Genomic DNA, 19,265 nt, shown 5'->3' with positions numbered 1-19,265 from the left:
AAATGAGTTTGTAGCTGAAACTTGGAGTAAAACTGCCAAGAGCCTTATGTGCCAATCCTCAGACCCTGGGCATGATCCAAACACACGGTGTGTGAATCAAGCATCTGAACTTAATCCAAGTGATACGAAGGGCATGAAAATCATTTGAAAGAAAATAAAACTTATCAACCACTTTTATACATCCGCACAAAATTATTAGTTAAAATGCATTTATACGTCTTCCCTTAATGGTCCATAAAACACAGAAGCAAATAATAATAATAATAAACACCTATGTAGAAGTAGAACAGGTAGTAGGGTGATTATCAGTATAAGAATGAGGAAACCCAGATTCGAGGCATCTAAATGAATTTTCAAGTTCACACAATTCCACTGCATTGATGCTTTCTAACTGAGTAGTTTGAACGCTACTACACCAATCTGGAGAAGGATGCTAAGAAGAATTTGCAAAGAGGTAGATTGGCTTATAAAAATGGGTCTTAGTGTAGGTGCACTAAGTGATTTCCAAGTTCCCATAGGAAGACCAGGCACCAGAGCAAAGAAGCATAGAAATGTGAAAGATTAATATTATATCTAGATTCAGGGAAAGATTTTGACAGAAATGTTTGCTAGGGGATTATTTATAATGAGAAAAAATGGAAAGAATGTATGTGTTACTGAATGTGAAGGCTAAATAAATAATGTGTGTTACATATTTCAATAACATGTGGGCATCAGGAACAATTTTTAATTAAACGGAAAATGATTCACTGGATAATGTTAAGAAAAACAAAATACACACACATACAAACATCAAAAAAAAATCAAAAAAACCCCAAAACTATACACACAGCCATATTCGTTTTCAAATATAATTATAATTTATCCATTTATCCAGCTCTGTGTCATCTATTGATTCTCCAACTAACCATGTTTTCAATCTGTCTATCTACCAGGCTTATAAAGGAGACTGGAAGGAAACACATTAATTAGATATTAGGGCTTTTTTTTTTCCTTTTAAAATTATTTTTCTCCATATTCTTCCCTGTGTGGTAGAGAAACTTGGTGAGGGAACTCACGTGCCACTATTTCCTAAGGTAGATAATTTTGCCTCCTCTTTAAAATGCACACAATTAGTTACTTATTGGCTTGTATTCAAATGGCAAGTGAGGAATCAGGACACAAGAAACTACAACACAATTATAAGTCAATAAGCATTTGCCATAAGTGCCTACTATGTGCTGAGCAAGGGAGATTCCCTGTCTTCATGGAGTCAGGTGGTGTCTATAGATGATTTAAAAAAACCCATAGCAATGCAAATGTGATACATGTGATAAACAAGGAAATGCAAGGTATTTGGAAACTACATATTCAGAACATAGAATCTGGTTTAGGAAAAAGTCAAAAGGCTTACAGAAGAAGAGCTATTGAGACTAAGATCCTAAAGGAATTTTAGCAATATATGTCCAGAAAGAAAGATCAGGACGTATGAAGGCACTGGCATGTGAGAATCCTGCCACATTTGAGAAACTGAATGGTATTCAGATCAATTGCACTATAAGGTGTATGTTTTGGGGGGAAGGAGTTAAAAGACAAGGCTTTAGAAGTAGCAAGTCGTAAGTGCTGCTACAAGTATAAAAAGAAACTTAGGGTCTATCCAGAGGGCAGAAAGCTTCCGGTGGAGCTAGCCGAGGGGTAGAGGTAATCAGGTCAGCCTCGTAGTGGGTTTATTCTGGCTGCACTGTAGAGTGCTGACTGTTGTAAATAAGATTAGATGGAGGAATGTCTGTTAGGAGGCTGTTTCAGTAGTCTCCGAAAGAGATGATGGGGGACTTGATTCTTTCAGTAAAAACAGAAATGAAGGAATGATGATAATCCACAGACTTTAGATGCAATGATATGGATAGAATGGTGAGGCCCCAAGTATAACTGAATTGTTTTCTTGAGAGAGTTTGGATGATATATAAGTAGCAGAAGGTGTAAAAAAATAGCTTTTTCACATGAAAAACTTAAATTATCATTTTAAAAGATTATGTCATATATATTAGAGCATACCTAAAAACATTTATAGAAGCACTAGCCTTGGGACTCTCTGGAGAGTTTTTGTTTGTGTGTGCCTATATGTGTGTGTTGTGGGGAGTGTAATTTGAGACTTCGGGGACAAAATTAGAGAGAGTGAGGAAGAGCAGACATCCTTGGAGAGGTGTGGGAAACACAGGTTTGAGTGTTCCCAGAGATAATGGGTGCTGGGTGGGGGCTACTTGGAGGTCTGTGTCTCCACCTGTGCTGGGGAGAAGAATGTCATAGGAAATGAACTTGGAAGTGCATGGAAAAAATATAATTATGGCATAGATGCAATTCATACCCACTTCTCAATGACATTTGGGTACAACTGTATTTTTCAAGTTTTCTACAATAAGCAGATATCGTAAGACCCTTGACATTTACAAGGGATAAATCCCAAGATCTTTGCAAATTTCTAGCTCTGCAAATACACAGGGGTTTGTATAGTCTCTTGACTTTCTCAAAAATTGTATTTTCTTCAAGAGAAGTAAGTCTCTAGTGCATTTCCTTACGTGATCAGCAAGTCTTACTGCTTCTAACCCTAACTACAGCACATATGCGGATTCTATCCTCATTTTTCAAACTTCACTATGACCACTCTAGTTTAAACCACATCATCTTTTCCTTGGAGAACTGCAATAACCACTAAAACTGTTATCCACGTTTCCATTCTTGAACTATACATAGACCAGAATATTTATAAAATGTATATCATATCTCACTCCTCTGATTAATATCTTTCAACATCTTTCCATAATTTTTAGAAACTAAAATTCACACTCATACTGCTATGACTTAAAAAGTTCTTTATAATCTAAACTTCCTAAATGTAGAAATTTTTCTTGCACTACCCTTTTCCATCTTTAATATGCTGCAGCCACTCTGACCTCTGGGAGCACAAACTGACAATAGCCAGCATATAACCTTACTGTGGAAAAGATTAAAATTCATCCTTAGAGATACTGAAAACAATTTCAGATCACAGACGCTCAGCAGTGTTCATGGTTTTAGTCAACATGAGGTAAGGTATGCTGCTTTAACAGATAACCACAAATCTTTTGGGCTTCACACAAAAATGATAACTTTTATTTATAAAAATTTGCCCTAGGTCTAGGAAACTCTCAGTGGCAGCTGTCTTCCGCCCAGCCTGCTGCACTCTTGGGACTTGGCCATCACAATGGGAGGACTCCTTCATAAAAGCTGCAGTAGCAGAATAATGAAATTAAAAACTTCTCAGAGTAGTTTTACTGCCTCTGCTTGAAAGTGATGTGTTTTACCAGCCAGAACCAGTCACATGGCCTCATCTCACTATAAGGAGGTTGGGAAGTGCAGTTCCTGTAACTTGAGGCAGGAAAGGAGAATTGAATACTGATGATCACTGGTAAATCCTGCTACAGTTTTTCTCCCAGTTCTAATACATTAAGTTTAATCTTCATGCTAATACAAACCCCCTTGCCAAGGAAGACCACCTCAATCTTATCCAACAAGAGCTCTAAAGTTTAGGTGTTGTGCAATAACGGTCTCTCCATCACATCTGGACGTGGCTCCTCTTGGACTGGAAACCTATGAACTCAAATGACATTCATCTCCTCCTTCCCATACACGCTTTGTATATAATGGTAAAACAAGGCTAGGATAATTGTAATAAACATTCGTGTTCTGAGAAAAGAAAACTGAGAGTTACTGGTCATTAGAAACTCTGAATAGCAGTTACTGGTCATTAGAAACTCTGAAATCCCACTGAGCAGACATAGTGTGAACCACCTATCTTGAAGGTAGAGAATATTCCTTATCTTCTCTCCCAGGAGAAATTCCCTTTTCCATTGTTCTCAGAGGCCTCCTAGCTCCATCTTCTGAAAGCTTTTTTTCCCTCTGTCTCTCATTATCTTCCATGTCCTTATCTGAAGTGGACTTTGGGAAAAGGCCCTTCCTAACGATTGTAAGAGTTTATCAATCCACTATCTGCCTGCAGAAGTGTGAGGGCCCAAGGATCATTTTGACAATGAACATTAACATTTAGTGGATGCTTTCTATGTGACAGAAATCACACTAGGCAACTGCATGCATTTAATCCTCACAATGACCTCTAGAAATGGCATTATAATTACTCTTGTTTAAATTGCCCAGTGTTCCATAGCTAGTTCATAATGGAACTTGGATGCTAACCCTGCTCTGTTCTGATACCAATCTGCAATGTTTCCCTTACTTCTGTTGTCTTTATACCTCAGAGTTAAAGGAATTGTTTCAGGAATTATTAAGAGTAATTCTTGGCGGTAGCTGGACATAATCAATACTTCTGACCAGTTCAAAGTCTCAAGGAATAACAGGCTTTTTCAGTCTAGGCTCCAAGTGTCTTTAGCGATATGATACTCCACACACACACGTACGTACATACACACATGGTAGGGCTCTTACATATTTGAATCCATCCAGATCCATGTATCAGGAACCATACATTTGTTTACATGTTCTCAGGTCCAGTATTTTCTCTGATTTTATTTATTTATCTGTTCTCTTACTTTTTTTCTATCCAAATTGATCTACTGAGTCAATTTTGAATAGTGTAAGAAAAGGCTCCACTACAAATAAATCTGATCTTTACCACAAGGTATTTTAAATATTGATATTAATTTATTGGGCATTGACCTTTAATCTGATCTTTGTTTTAAGCACTTAAGGCTTTTGAGAAGTTTTAACAAAAGACAGGAAGGCCTTTAACTTATTCATTGTTACATGGCTAAATTCTTACAGATTTTTTACTTTCAAAGTTTTTATAATATTCATCACTTATATTTTGGGATCAAAAGCTGTCTGCTTCACCAATATTGCAAAACCTGGAATGCTTATAATTCCATCATTCCTTTCCATAGCCAATTATTTCCTGAGCTCATCACTTTCTTAAAATATCATATAAAGTGTGGCCAATTTTATTCAAAACACACTAACGAAATTCTATTTTCCAACATTTTCCCTACGCTCTGAGTTCAAGAGGAAAAGTCCATCATTTATATGCTCTAATTCTTAAATTACTCCAGGCAAGAGCTTTACCACTCTATCATGTATGACAAATGCTCTGCCACGTTTTGATATAAATCACCATATTTTAAGGCACCTATAACAGCCATGTCACATAGTTTAGGTTTCTGTGATGACAGCACCCCACCTCCAGTGCTAATTCTCTGTATTAGGTAGGGAAGTGTCTTGGTGGTTCCCAAGATCATCCCTACACTAAATAATTCACTAAAAGGACTCATAGAACTCAGAAGTCATTGTACTCACAGTTATGGTTTATCACAGTGAAAAGATACAAGACAAAATCAGCAAAGATGCATCAGCCAAGTCTGGAGGAAACCAGGAGCAAAAGCTTCCAAGAGTTTTCTCCCAGTGGAGTCACCCAAGACACACAATTCTTCCTGCTATAAACTGTACCAAACATATTTGAAGTGTTGTCTACCAGGAAGTTTTCTTGAGCCTAAATCTCAGGTTTTTATTGGGGGTTGACCATGTAAAAACACACTGCCTTCACGACTGATTGCAATTACCAAAACTAGAGACTGCCAAGAAGAAAGCAGGTGCCTACCATAAATCCCATTGTTTGCACAAACTGTCTGGATAAACTGGTAGAATTTCCTTCAAAGCTCCAGACATATAAAACACACTTATCAGAACATTTTAAACGTTCAATTGCCTGTAGCCCACCAAGGGCCAGTTGAGAAAATCAGCTTGTCTGGGAATGTACAAGTTTTAAGCAACTAAAACCTGATGAATTTACTGTTTCCTGCTCAGGCATATTAGAATATACTGTGATAACCAAAACAACCCTCTAATTTCATTGACTTAATACAACAAAAGCATTTCACCACCACTGCCTATCCCATTTATGTCAACTTTGTGAAAAACCTGGAGGACTCTCCAGGGCACTTGATTGCCGCTCAATAACCCATGTTGCTTCAGTTCTTTGGTTCTGCCAAGTGAGCATAAAGCTTTGTCTGCCATTGCAGTGGCAGAGGAAGAAGATGCTAGAGAACCCCATAGGGATCTTCATTGCATCAACCTGTAGCAGATGCTATTTTTGCTCTCACTTCATTGGTTTTCACAGGGCTCTACCTAACTTCAAGGGGCAGGGATTTTAGACTTGTATATGTCCAAGATGGAACAGAGAGCCAGTTGTCAATGAGAACTAGTGGTATCCATCATATTTTCAAATTATCAGTATTGTGGATGTTAAATCTGTGAATGACAAAGAACTCATACATTTAGTTTATAATCATGAAAATCATTTAAAAAATTACTGAGAAGTTAAAAAAAAAAAAAAAAAAAAGAAAGCCAACCAAGTGAACTAATGGGAACCGAAAGTTTCCCTTGAAATGAAAAAGTTTGTCCTCTTGTTTACTCAGATGTCAGTATCAAATCTTTTGAAAAAGAATAGTACTTTCCCCCAAACTAGAGAGGTACCATCTCCTAATAAAAACAAGTAAATATTTTAATTACTTTGAGAGCCTGTAGAAAAATCTGAGACAGTCTTCTAAGAGGAAAGAAAATTCCTCTGCAGCCTGATGGTATAAACCCTCCTGAGGGGTAAAGGTGGAATTTCCACAAATTTTGAACAGGTTAGCTATTGAATGCTTTCTATGGGCCTGCCCTTTTGGTAAGAAATTTACATTTACATATATCAGATGAATTATTCCTCACAAGAATCTTTTGAAAGAAGCATTTTAACAACTCCATTTTACAGATAAAGAGTCTAGGATTAGACAGGTAAATCAGGTATATTAGGAAGAGTCAGAGTCAGAACGTAAACCCAGGTCTGTCTTGCTCTAAAACACATGCTTATAAACTACTAGGCAAATTTTTTGCTCGAAGGAAGAAGATGAGCTCAGAGACTTGAACGAGGCTGTGGTCACCAGGCATGGACAGATGAAGCAGTTGAGAATATCATTCACTCTAAATAATTTTGCTGTCCTATTCATCTTCCAGCCATTACCATAAAAATGATGAACATGTGTCTGGAAATAAGGAAGTTTATTAACTATAATTTTTCTTATTTTTATGCTGACTTATTATCCAGCTTATCTTGATGTGTAGAGAATTGTGGTTCAAGGTAGGGCAGAACACATAAGGATGCAGAAGACATAGAAAGGCAGGGGATAAAAGAGGACAGGGGGTACAGAAGGTCAGAGCCTTGGGGATATAGCAGGGCCAACGGTAAAACAGGGCAGGCAAAGAAGAAATAGATAAGATCATTGCCCTAAAAGATTTTATTCCTTAGTCAGAGAAATAGAATAGATGCATAAAAATGATAGCTAGCATCTTGAATTCACGTATTTTCTGCTAAAAGTCCAACTGATGATCAGAACAAGATATCACTCAAGGAAGAAGGTTATTATATATAGTCTGATTCACAGAAGACGTTGCAAAATGAGCCGATTAGGGAACGAAATGACCAAAATTATGAAGGGTCAGTATGGTAAATTTGGTAGAACATGGAATCCAGAATCAGATTTGAAACGAACCTTTCCCTCTTTACGTGACTTTAAGTTATTGCAATGTTTTTAGCCTCAATTGTTATCTGTAAAGTGGGGATAATAATACCTATATCTCAGGTTTGGTGGAGCATTAAATGAAGTAATGTGTATAACATGCCCTGCACCCTTCCTGAAACAATGTGTCTGTTCTTCCTCATCTTTGCTTCAAGCCTGGGATGATCACTGTTCCTCTGCCAATCAACCCCTTAATTAAAGAAACATTTACTGAATTCTTGCTAGATAGTATTCAGTCCTCTAGTTGTTTCAGAGTGAGTGGTGAGCAAACCAGGTTTCTGCTTTCTTAGAGTTTATATTTTGTGGGAGTCATAAAAAGCAGAGTAACCAAATAATTACACATGCTTATTTCACATGTTGATACATTTTATGAGGTATTAAAAGTGTGATGTGATAGTGAAGGGTAGAGGGGTGTACAACCTCTCTGATAAGGTGATACCTGAATGAGGGGAAATGGAGATGACTTTTTCCAGGGGGAATAACATGTGTAAAGACACAAATTTGATGGCTGAGCTTCAGGTATTGGTGGAAGGAAAGAGTGGCCGGAGCTTAGTAAACATGGGGGAGAATGATAGGAGAGAGGCTGGCGTGAAGGCATGGTCCAAAAGACACAGTTTGTTTTGAACCTCAGTAAAGTGTCTGGGTTTATTCTCAGCAGCACCTGTGACAACGACAGAGAGCCCATGCCAAAGACCCAAGGAGGAGGTGCTGTGGGAGAAACCCTGTGGGCAGATGATGGCTCAGTGCCATGACTGGGAATTTAAACAGCCTCCTATGATCACTTCCGAGCTAGAGCCAGCTTTTCCCCAGCAGCCCAGAACCTTTTTCTTGCTTGACCAAATGTGATCATTAGACAGTTCACAGTTTTCTCAGCTTGTTTTTTTTTTTTTTCCAGGCCATTGAAACATGTAGCCTGGTCCAGCCATGCTGGATTTTCATTCCAATGAATAAACTCCCTTTCACTGCCTCTCTGACTGTCCCTTCTGCAATTTCCTGGATGTTTCTCCTATTTGGTTCCTAGTCATGCCTCTGTTACTGTTTTCATTATTTTAAAAATGGAGAGGATGTGTTTCTGCTGAAGTTGCCCAATCTTGTTTTCACTCTATTGGACTCCAAAGTGTGCTATCTGGATGCCAGCAGATGGATGAGGCAGAAAAGCCACTGATTTGATTTTCCCTTTCAATTTTCAGATCTTTCACTGCTTGCCTGGTTTTGTTTTCTCTCCTAACAGCGCATCTAAATATATGCCTTTCCTTTCTCTCGAGGTAATCCTTTTTATTTCTTTTACCTGTAACATTTGCCTTTGATGGTTTCTGGATATGCCTTTAGGATCAAAGATGTTCTGTTCTATGCTTAGTTATCATGTCTGTGCTTTAACTTAGTTGTTTCCTTTTGTACTGTGATTTCTATTGTTGGCTTATTTTTTTCAGCTTTCTCTTTTTAGAGATTCTTTTACTTAGGGTGTCACAATACGGTTTTCAAATAAACTTTTTGGCCTACAGAACTTTTAATGTGTCAGGTGGTATCTTATTGTTGGTATTTTGAAAGAAAAATACCACCTCAGAGAGGCTCAGTATTCCCACACAAGTTCTGTGTTTTTCCTCCTGTTTTAACACCCCGCAATTAGTTGGTATACACTCCCTAAATCAGGTCTCCACTGACGCCAAAAAGCAGCTACCCAACCATTGTGCAGTAAATCTAAGAAGCCTGCTCAAGTAAGTGTCTTTAGGAAATTTAAAATAATTTCCTGCTACTGCTCCCTTACTCCCCAGAAATCAAAACAATCACAGAAATTCAAAATGCCGTGTCACGTGGCCACAATGGTGTTAGAGTGCGCACAAATTGTATGTTTATGAAAGGACATCTTCCTAGCTAAATATTTGGAATCTCTCTATATTGTATAATTGCCATCTTTATTATTTCCTCCTTCTGTTTTAATTTTTTAAGGACACCTAGTTTTCCTTGTTAGCTGACAGAGTTTACCCTCAGCTATATATATTGTGTTTTGTAACAATACTTATTCGTTTATGTTTGTCTAAATTATTTGCAGTTTTCATGCTTTAATATACTTTTCAATGACATATAGGGTTGACTTCTATGGACATGCACCGTTCCTTTTTCATATAAGTTTTGTTCAATTTTGACCCCAGATTTCAAGTAAACATTTAAAGTTTGTCATGAAATATATCATACCTATATCTCTAGGTATTTCTACGATTTGCTGGTTGAAGAGTGGTATTGATAAAATTATAGATAGACATTAGTATGCATCGGCATCCTATTTCATTTTGTTTGAATGCATATATTTTCATCATTATAAAAACAATATAGCCACAGTGTAAAATTATGAGAAATTTAAAAATGAAAACTTACTATCTTAATGTAATCATACTATCTTACTATAAACATGCTTGAACTTCATATCATACAGGTTCAGTTCTTGGGATGCCTATGATGCTTCTATACATCCAGAACTTGCTAGATCCTGGGAAGATAAAGAAGAAATGGAACAGCCTCTGAGCTCACAAAGGGTCCCAGTGGAGATGGAAGCCTCCTACAAAGCCAACAAAGAGACCATCTTATAATAATGTGTCAGAGTCTAGGATAGAACTGTTAGCAGGAACCTTAGGTGTACATAGAAAGGAAGTAGAGATAGAGTTTCAGAAAAGATAATTCCTGGGTGTTATCTTAAGGAATAAGTTGGGCTGCCTCAAAATAGGAAGGACAGGAAGATCATTCCAGGAAAAAGAAATACACAAATCAAAGCTCATACCACAGCTTTACTTGGAGTACTATAAATAATTCACTGTTGCAGGAATATAACCTAAGTGGTGAGAAATATTAGACATTAAATTTTTGGCCACTTCAATCTAGTCTGTGCATCACACTTTTGAAAATAGTTTTAATCAAAGGAAATGTAAATATAGAGCTGTATTTATTTTTATACACACATATGTATATGTATGTATATATATATTTATGCATATGCGTGCATATATACATATGGCTGGGTGTGTGGCATATTGCATTTAATATAAAGTCATATGGATACATTGCATTTTATTTAACAATTATTGTTGCATATTACATATTGTTAAATATAAATTTAAAATAAATATTGTTCAATATTAAATATTATTAAATATTGATAAATAAAAAAATAATATTATGGCTACTGCTCAAATTAATATCATTAATCTCAGGTTTTTGTTATTTTGTGTAGCCTGGATTATTCCTTTAGAGTATGTTTCAAGGCTTAATCTAACGAAACATAAAACACCTTCATGTGTTTTATGTTATCATGGCTCTTTATATATATTAGAAATTACTTAATAAGATAGTTTTTGCACAATTTAACTTCTCATCCACAATGCAAGTTTGAATTCATACATTTCCCAACAGCCACTGCTAACATTGGTGATTTTTTTCCCCTTAAATTTTGCTAATTTATTTGGCAGAATATATCTTAGTCTTTAGTATCAGTCCTTGTGATACAATGAGAATTATTCTCATGTCTTAATGATGTTATAAGGATTAAGTAATGAATGAAAATTGCCTAACACACTGGCACATGTAAGTGTTCGATAAATTATGGCTATCATGTTATTGTTATCACTCTGACTAATAAAGACTATCTTGATCTATTTTTTTTTCTCTTCCTGGATCTAGTGGGGAATTAATAACTTAATCAATACTTAATGCTCATGTTAGAAAGCATTTTTATTTTATAGTAGTGATTGACTACCAGCGCACAAAGCCCACAACTAAGATGAGGTGCAAATGTAATGCAACGATTTCAAATCTCCCCCAAAATATCAGCCCATGTAGACTCTTTAGCTTCATTACAATTTAGTCAAATTCCTAAGGTTCAAACCAAGGAAAAATAAATAATGTAACCAAATGGATTTGCCACATTCAGGGAAGGAAGATGACTCTTGGCTCTGTATCTTATATCAAAAATCTTCACTTGTACTAGAAAATATAAAAAAGTGGAAGTGGATCAAGTGTCTTAAATACAAGATCAGTTAAAGAAAAATGATGGAAGGAAAAATGTGGAAATAAATGTGTACTTTGTAGATATTACAAGACTGAGATTTAAGCACCTGTGTATAATCTTCGCGTTGGCCAAAAATGTTAGGCTGAGCTATAAAAACAAACAATTAAATAAAAACAACATTATAAAAAAAAGAACATATCACTGATAGTTACAGCAGTGGTACATTTTGTTTCCAACCCAATCTCTCCTTTTTTTAATAGTCAGGTTTATTGAAATAAAATTTACGTATAGTAAAATTCACCCTTTTTAGGTAAAGCATTTGTCCATTCAACCTAAGCTGTCAAATTTATAGTCATAATGTTGTTCAAAATGGTCCTGTATATTTTAATGTCTTTGGATCTGAGGTGAGGTTCCCTCTTTTATTCTTGATATTGGTAAGTTGTGTCTTCTCTCTTTTTTTCTTAATTAGTCTGGCCAGAGTTTTATCAATTTTATTATTGATCTTTTCAGTTTTGGTTTTTTGATTTTCTGTATTTATTTTATATTTTGAGTTTTACTTAGTTTTGCTCTTTTTTATTTTGAATTTAATTTGCTCTTCTTTTTCTACTTTCTTAAGTTGAATCTCCAAAGATTGATTAGAAACATTTCTTTTTTTCCCATTGTTACCAATTTTTTCTAAGCACCACTTAAGCCGATCACATAAATATTGATATGTTGTATTTTCACTTTCATTTAATTCAAAATCTCTCCTAATCTCTTTTTTGTTTTCTTCTTTGACACAGGGTTTATTCAGGGGTATATTTTTTAAGTTCAAAATATTTGATAATTTTCCAACTATTATCTATTGATTTCTAGTTTCATTCCATTGTGGTCTGAGGATATATGGAGTGCAGTTTCGTGCTAGAATCTGTGTCACAGAATATGATCTATCTTGGTGAATAGTGTGTGTACGCTTGAAAAAAAATGTATTCTTCTGTTTTTAGGTTTCTGCCCTCTGTCCTGTAAATGTTAAGTAGGTCAAGTTAGTTGACAGTGTTGTTCTTACTGATTTTTACTTTACTTATCCTATCAATTACTGAGATGTCTCCAACTATAATTGTAGATTTTATACTAGTCATTTTTAAAATGCCATGTGTAGTGGCATTGATTCTTAATGTCTAATAAATTAGCAAACTTTTAATATTTGCTTAAAGCCACATAATTAGCCAAAATGTGTCTGCTAAATTCAATGTAATTTGGGTTTTAGTCACAATAAGAAGCATCAGATACTTTTCACTGAGCAACAAATAATAGCAACTATTTATGTGTTCACGGATAATATAATCAAAGACATATTTTGGTATTTGGGGATCTATCCCTATTTTTAAAACTTTCTAAATATCACTAACCAAAAGGCAAGACACTAGAATTCTTCTGACATTAAGATCCTGGGCTATGACTTTTAGAAAATTCCCATTTTAAGGCTTAACTGCATCAGCTGTAAAAGAACAAAGGTCAGCTGAATGAGATTTTAAGACTGCTTTCTGCGACCTCATCTTCTTCATCAAAATCAGCATGCTTATTTTATTTACAATTTGTTTTACTTTTAGGGCCTACCACTTTTTTTCTATGAGGTAACTTACCAAAATGAGCCTCACTTCGTCAATTACAAAATAAGATCATAACACAGCCCTACCTGTATACCAGGAAGTTGTAATAAATGAGAAGATAAACAGAAAATTTATTTTGCCCTGGTCACGAATTGTATACAACCAAGTTGATATTATCATAATGACCGTTATCTGCCAAAAACACTGACATGGTAGTGAAAGTTGCTACTTTCCTCTGAAATACACAAAATAACACTTCTGCCCCAGAAACTTAATTATACCTGTCCTATCATTTTGTGTAAGTCTTTGAATGGTCTTATATTGTTTCTAACTCAACATTTCATGATCTTTCCTTCCCTAGGCAGCTAATTAAATCAGTGATGGAACTGTTCAATTCATACTAAGGCAATCAGGAATTTCTATTTCTTCTCAACTAGTTCCCTCAATAATTGTACAGTTTCTTTTTCTAGAATCTCAAAGAAGCAAGATTGAATGAACTTGATGGCTTACTTTCAGAGCCACAAACATAACTGACTTCTCAAGATTTTGGCCAACTGGCATCCATCTGAATGGAAGATGGTTTGACTGGTCAAAACTGAGCTAGAGGGACTTCCCTGGTGGCGCAGTGGCTAAGAAACCACCTGCCAATGCAGGGGACACGGGTTTGAGCCCTGGTCTGGGAATATCCCAGTTGCCGAGGAGCAACTAAGCCCGCAAGCCACAACTACTGAGCCTGCGAGCCACAACTACTGAAGCCCACGTGCCTAGAGCCCGTGTTCCGCAACAAGAGAAGCCACCGCAATGAGAAGCCCAGGCACCACAACGAAGAGTAACCCCCGCTTGCTGCAACTAGAGAAAGCCGGCACATAGCAACGAGGACCCAAAGCAGCCATAAATAAATAAATACATTTTTTAAAAAATGAGCTAGACTGAGCCCTAATGTGGCTTTTGATTAATCTACTCGAATGCTTCTGAATTTGTGCCATCTACTTTAAAAAGAAATCGAAAGCATGATTTCTTATTTTTCATCCAGAGAGGATTAGTGGAGAGAAAATTAAGTTCCCTCATCTAAGTAAGTACCTCAGGGAACTATTCACCTATCAATGTATAGGAGAGTTTCAGCCTGTGGCTTACCCAATTTCATTAGCATTAATGGGAGTTTTTTTGTGAAATCCTGTGTGAATCATCGCTTTAGGAGTTCTGTAAGAGTATGTTGATTACTGTTATTTTGGTAATGGCTCTGTTCTGCAGCTCCAACTTTTAACTCATTAGGCTTGCAATAGATGCTAAATTTTGGAAGGAATCAGACTTGGACTTCTGAAGGTAATTAAATCAGAGCAGTATCACATAGAATCATTCACCACTGTGAATGTTAGATGCTGTTATGTGTTAGGTCCCAGGTGTTCTACTGGCTTGCTGTCTACAGTGTATGAAGACTGAAATTTAAGTTTTTAGATTTCACCTAATTATGTTTTATTACTGTGTACTCATCTACGAATATTCTTACTAAAGCCCTCTATCTTTTCTTTGTTGATGGGCCATGAATTCTGCACCCATTCGGATGACCCTTCAAGCACCCTGCCTTCCCTTTTACTCAGCTTCATAATATTTAGTGACCTTTATATAGCATGAAAAGAGAACTTGTGTCCAAACCTGGGCAATTTTGAAAATGAAAAGGGGAATTGGTGGAGGATGGGGAGACTTGAGTGCACATGTGCAAACGCGCAGTGACGCGCAGGGAGACCCAAGCAAGCCGGAGCCCCTCGAGCCTGTGAGGTCTGCGTGCCTGAAAGGAAGATGCGTAGAGAAGCCCAGCCAGGGGGGTATCCCTAATACCTCTAGGGGTCCCACTTCTTTCACCTCCCAGAAACCTCCTCCAGACCTAGTGTGTTCCGGAGCCCTAGACGCCTGGGATATGAGTGGTTTGGGAATTCAGAGGAAGAAGTGATGACTTCTGAGAAGAAAATTCAGATGAACTACCTGGCGAATGACAAAGAAAGCACAGAAATCTGATAGCGTTTCTCTTTCTTTGATGAAAGCCTGGTTTTCTGCGTAATGAGGGATATATGTTGTGCAAGAAGTAGCAGAGAATTCACAGAGATGCCATCAAATCCGGACCGTGATGCCGGTGTGAGTGAACATTCAGGTGGTTGGAGCAGGATTCAGTTTCAGATGAATTCTCTGGAATTTGAAGTTGAGTCTCGATTCAGAAGATGATAGCTTTAGTGGGGAAGAATAACTCTCGAGAAAGATGGCGGGGTATATCAAGTTCCTGTACATCAGACATGGAAGAGTGATACAGACTCACTTGAAGAAGATCCTGAAATGTCTTTAATTGACTACTGGAAGTGTACTTTATGAAATGAAATCAACCCTCCCCTTCCACTGCCTTGCAACAGACGTTGGACCTTTTGTGAGACTTAGCTTCCTGAAGATAAAGGGAAAATGTCAGAGAAAGCCAGTCTAGAAAACTCAACACAAGGGGAAGATGGATTTGATGTTCCTGATTGGGAAAAACAAAAAACAAAACCCTACAGTGAATGATTTCAGAGTCATATGCTGAAGAAAATGATAAAATTCACCTGAGCCTCTCAGTCCCAAGAAGGTGACCACTATTCTCAGTCATCAACCCTTACAGCACCACTTCTAACAGCCAGGAAGATGTCAGTGAGTTTGAGAGGGAAGAAACACAAGACAAAGAGGCGAGTATGGAATCTAGCTTTCCTCTTAATGTCATTGATCCTTGTGTGATTTGCCACAGTCCACCTAAAAATAGTTGCATCCTCCGTGGCAACACAGGACATCTTATGGAATGTTTCACATGTACAAAGAACCTTTAAAAAGTATGCAAGATGAGTAACTTCTAGAGATTTGCTGTACAAAATAGTTTATATATATGTATATACATATACATATGTAGTTAACAACATAGATCTCATGTTAAGTCTTCTTACACACAAACAAGAACATAAGGAAATGGATTTGGTTAGTACCTTGATCGTGGTGATAACATTACAGGTGTATGCTTATGTCCAAACTCATCAAAATGTATACATTAAATATGTGCAGTTCTTCTGTATATCAATTATACATCAAAAAGCTTTAAGAGAGAGAGAGAGAAGTAAGCCTTGCCCAGTATGAAGACAGCTAATTCAAATGATTCTGCTAATTTATTTCCCCGAGTTGACCTATCCATAAAAGTAGCATTATATATTTCTAACCATATAACCCTAAACGTTTAGACAACCATAACAAGTGCTTTTATTTTTTTACATATATCAAAGCAAGAAAGTATCTCAGTCCATGTATATTTTTTCTCTTAATAGTATAATTTACCTACTTTGGCGGGGATAGTGAATATTTGCTTTCATTTAAGAAAATGTAACTTCTGTTTATATTTGGATTTTAATACAATTTGAATTGGATATACAGCTCATCCTTTACCCCTATTCCTTATGTTTTAAATCTTATCCACTTTCTATTAAATGAGAAGTATCTGATATATATGTGTGTGTGTGTGTGTGTGTGTGTGTGTGTGTGTATGTGTGTGTGTGTATATACACATATATAGAACATTTAAATGTAACGTATTTAGTACTTTTCGTGTAAGGAGAAAAATTTTGTGTGAAATATTCAATATTAATATTTTAGATACCCCTTAATCTTGTGAGTCTTAGTTTCTCTGCTCTTTCAGAGCCTCTTAAAATACTCTTTCCGGATAAAAAAATAAATTGGTAGTTATATTTGGTGTTATGTAGTTAAATTGTACTTCTTTTTCTTTGGCTACTTTAGTATATAAAGAATTGGTGGTAAAGACGTTGTCGATTGAGAAGTCTTTGAGAATAATCATAATTTATCCACAAGACAAAACTTTTTAAGGCTCCATAGTAGAATATGGAGTTGTCCTGGTGGGAGGGGGGCTCAACTCTGTATATCAGGCATTTTTTCACACTCAATTTCAGGATTTAGTGGAATCTATTGTTTCCTCTAAGTTGAAAACAAATCTAACACACTCTGAAGTACCCTCTTGGATTCTGGATTCCATGGCTCCTGGCAGTTTCCTAGGTTTCAGACATTTGCTTAAGGCTAATTCTAGGAACCAGTGAATTCGGAAAGATGAATTCAGAAATGTGATAACAGAAGAAAATGTTCATTTTAAAACTAGCCAGAGCTCTATTTACAATAGCCCGGAGATGGAAACAACCTAAGTGTCCATCATCGGATGAATGGATAAAGACGATGTGACACATATATACAATGGAATATTACTCAGCCATAAAAAGAAACGAAATTGAACTATTTGTAATGAGGTGGATAGACCTAGAGTCTGTCATACAGAGTGAAGTAAGTCAGAAAGAGAAAGACAAATACCGTATGCTAACACATATATATGGAATTTAAGGGAAAAAAAATGTCATGAAGAACCTAGGGGTAAGACAGGAATAAAGACACAGACCTACTAGAGAATGGACTTGAGGATATGGGGAGGGGGAAGGGTAAGCTGTGACAAAGCGAGAGAGTGGCATGGACATATATACACTACCAAACGTAAAATAGATAGCTAGTGGGAAGCAGCCGCATAGCACAGGGAGATCAGCTTGGTGCTTTGTGACCATTTAGAGGGGTGGGATAGGGAGGGTGGGAGGGAGGGAGACGCAAGAGGGAAGAGATATGGGAACGTATGTATATGTATAACTGATTCACTTTGTTATAAAGTAGAAACTAACACACCATTGTAAAGCAATTATATTCCAATAAAGATGTAAAAAAAAAAAAAGAAACATCTAAATATAAGCCAATAAAATCTCATCATACACTCCCCAAAAAACAAAACAACTAGCCAGAAAGGTCGTAGCTTTTTTCTGAATTATCCAAAAATTATGTATCACTTTTCTTCAAGAAAGACAGGGTCAGAACATAGGATTCTAAAGTATCTCTCAAACTGTGTACATTAACTTTTTGATTTATGTTTAAATGTGAGTCATATTTGAAGCAAAGTAGTATAGATTACCATTTTTATTTAGGTTCCAATGTTTCTCTCCTGTATATGACAGTTGTATGTACTTAGGTGAGGGCAATAAAATCAACTGAACTGTAAGTTTAGAATAGAACTGAGGGGTCATTTTGCACAGCAACTTGTATGCTAGTCACTGACAGAACATGGCTATTATAAATTTCAAAAACAAAAATACACACACACACACGACTTACCATGTATGCATATGTAAGTAGGAAATAAACGGCTGAAGAGATCAGTCCTCAGCCAAAGGGTGATACTCAAATACAGTAGAGCTTTATTAGTTTGTAATTTATAATATATCAAATAGAACAAAGTAGAATTCATCCTTCCTGTGGAAAGTTGGTAGTAATAATGAGAATATAAACAATGTATATCCAGGGTATATGCATGTAATGATTACGCTATTTATAAAATACTCATTATCTATGTGAAAATGGAGTCTCATTCCACATGCCTATGGATTACTAATGTAGTCTTGATTACATTTTAGGTTTAGTATTCATATTTATTGATTTACAAATAAATACATGATTTATTAAGTGCTTGATTAAGAAAAAACTGAAAGGGGAACTATTAATGATTATGTAAGGATGACAAGCATAAAATGAGTCACCTTACCTCTAACCCCAACCTTCTGATATACTCCCTCACCCTGGTACACCCCTGGTCCTTAAATTCTGGAAAAGTTTCATTTATAACCCCGTTTTTTTTTTTTTTTTTTCGTTACGTGGGCCTCTCACTGTTGTGGCCTCTCCTGTTGTGGAGCACAGGCTCCGGACGCACAGGCTCCGCGGCCATGGCTCACGGGCCCAGCCGCTCCCCCGCATGTGGGATCTTCCCGGACCGGGGCACGAACCCGTGTCCCCTGCAGCGGCAGGCGGACTCTCAACCATTGCACCACCAGGGAAGCCCTCTAGTTTTTTAATACAACTTTCTACCCTCCAAGTTCTCCACTTAGTATTATTCCCAACTTATCTGTATCCTATTCTACTCCTGTGCACATCCTTCTCAATTTTGAATAGATTTCAAGTCGACCCACTCTCTGGTATCCTCCTTTCACTTGGTCTATTGTCATT

At 36.7% G+C, this 19,265-nt stretch overlaps 1 pseudogene; it reads left to right on the top strand.

The window, feature by feature from the left end:
- Positions 1-16,367, top strand: part of LOC114900490 — a 30,867-nt pseudogene extending 14,500 nt beyond the window's left edge.
- Positions 16,368-19,265: the final 2,898 nt, after the last annotated feature.

The sequence above is a fragment of the Monodon monoceros genome, unplaced genomic scaffold (assembly GCF_005190385.1).
Source record: "Monodon monoceros isolate NGI ecotype Baffin Bay Population unplaced genomic scaffold, NGI_Narwhal_1 Super_Scaffold_19, whole genome shotgun sequence".
Classification (NCBI taxonomy): Eukaryota; Metazoa; Chordata; class Mammalia; order Artiodactyla; family Monodontidae; genus Monodon; species Monodon monoceros.
The sequence above is the reverse complement of the archived record's forward strand: the minus strand, read 5'-3'. Positions and strand labels throughout refer to the sequence as shown.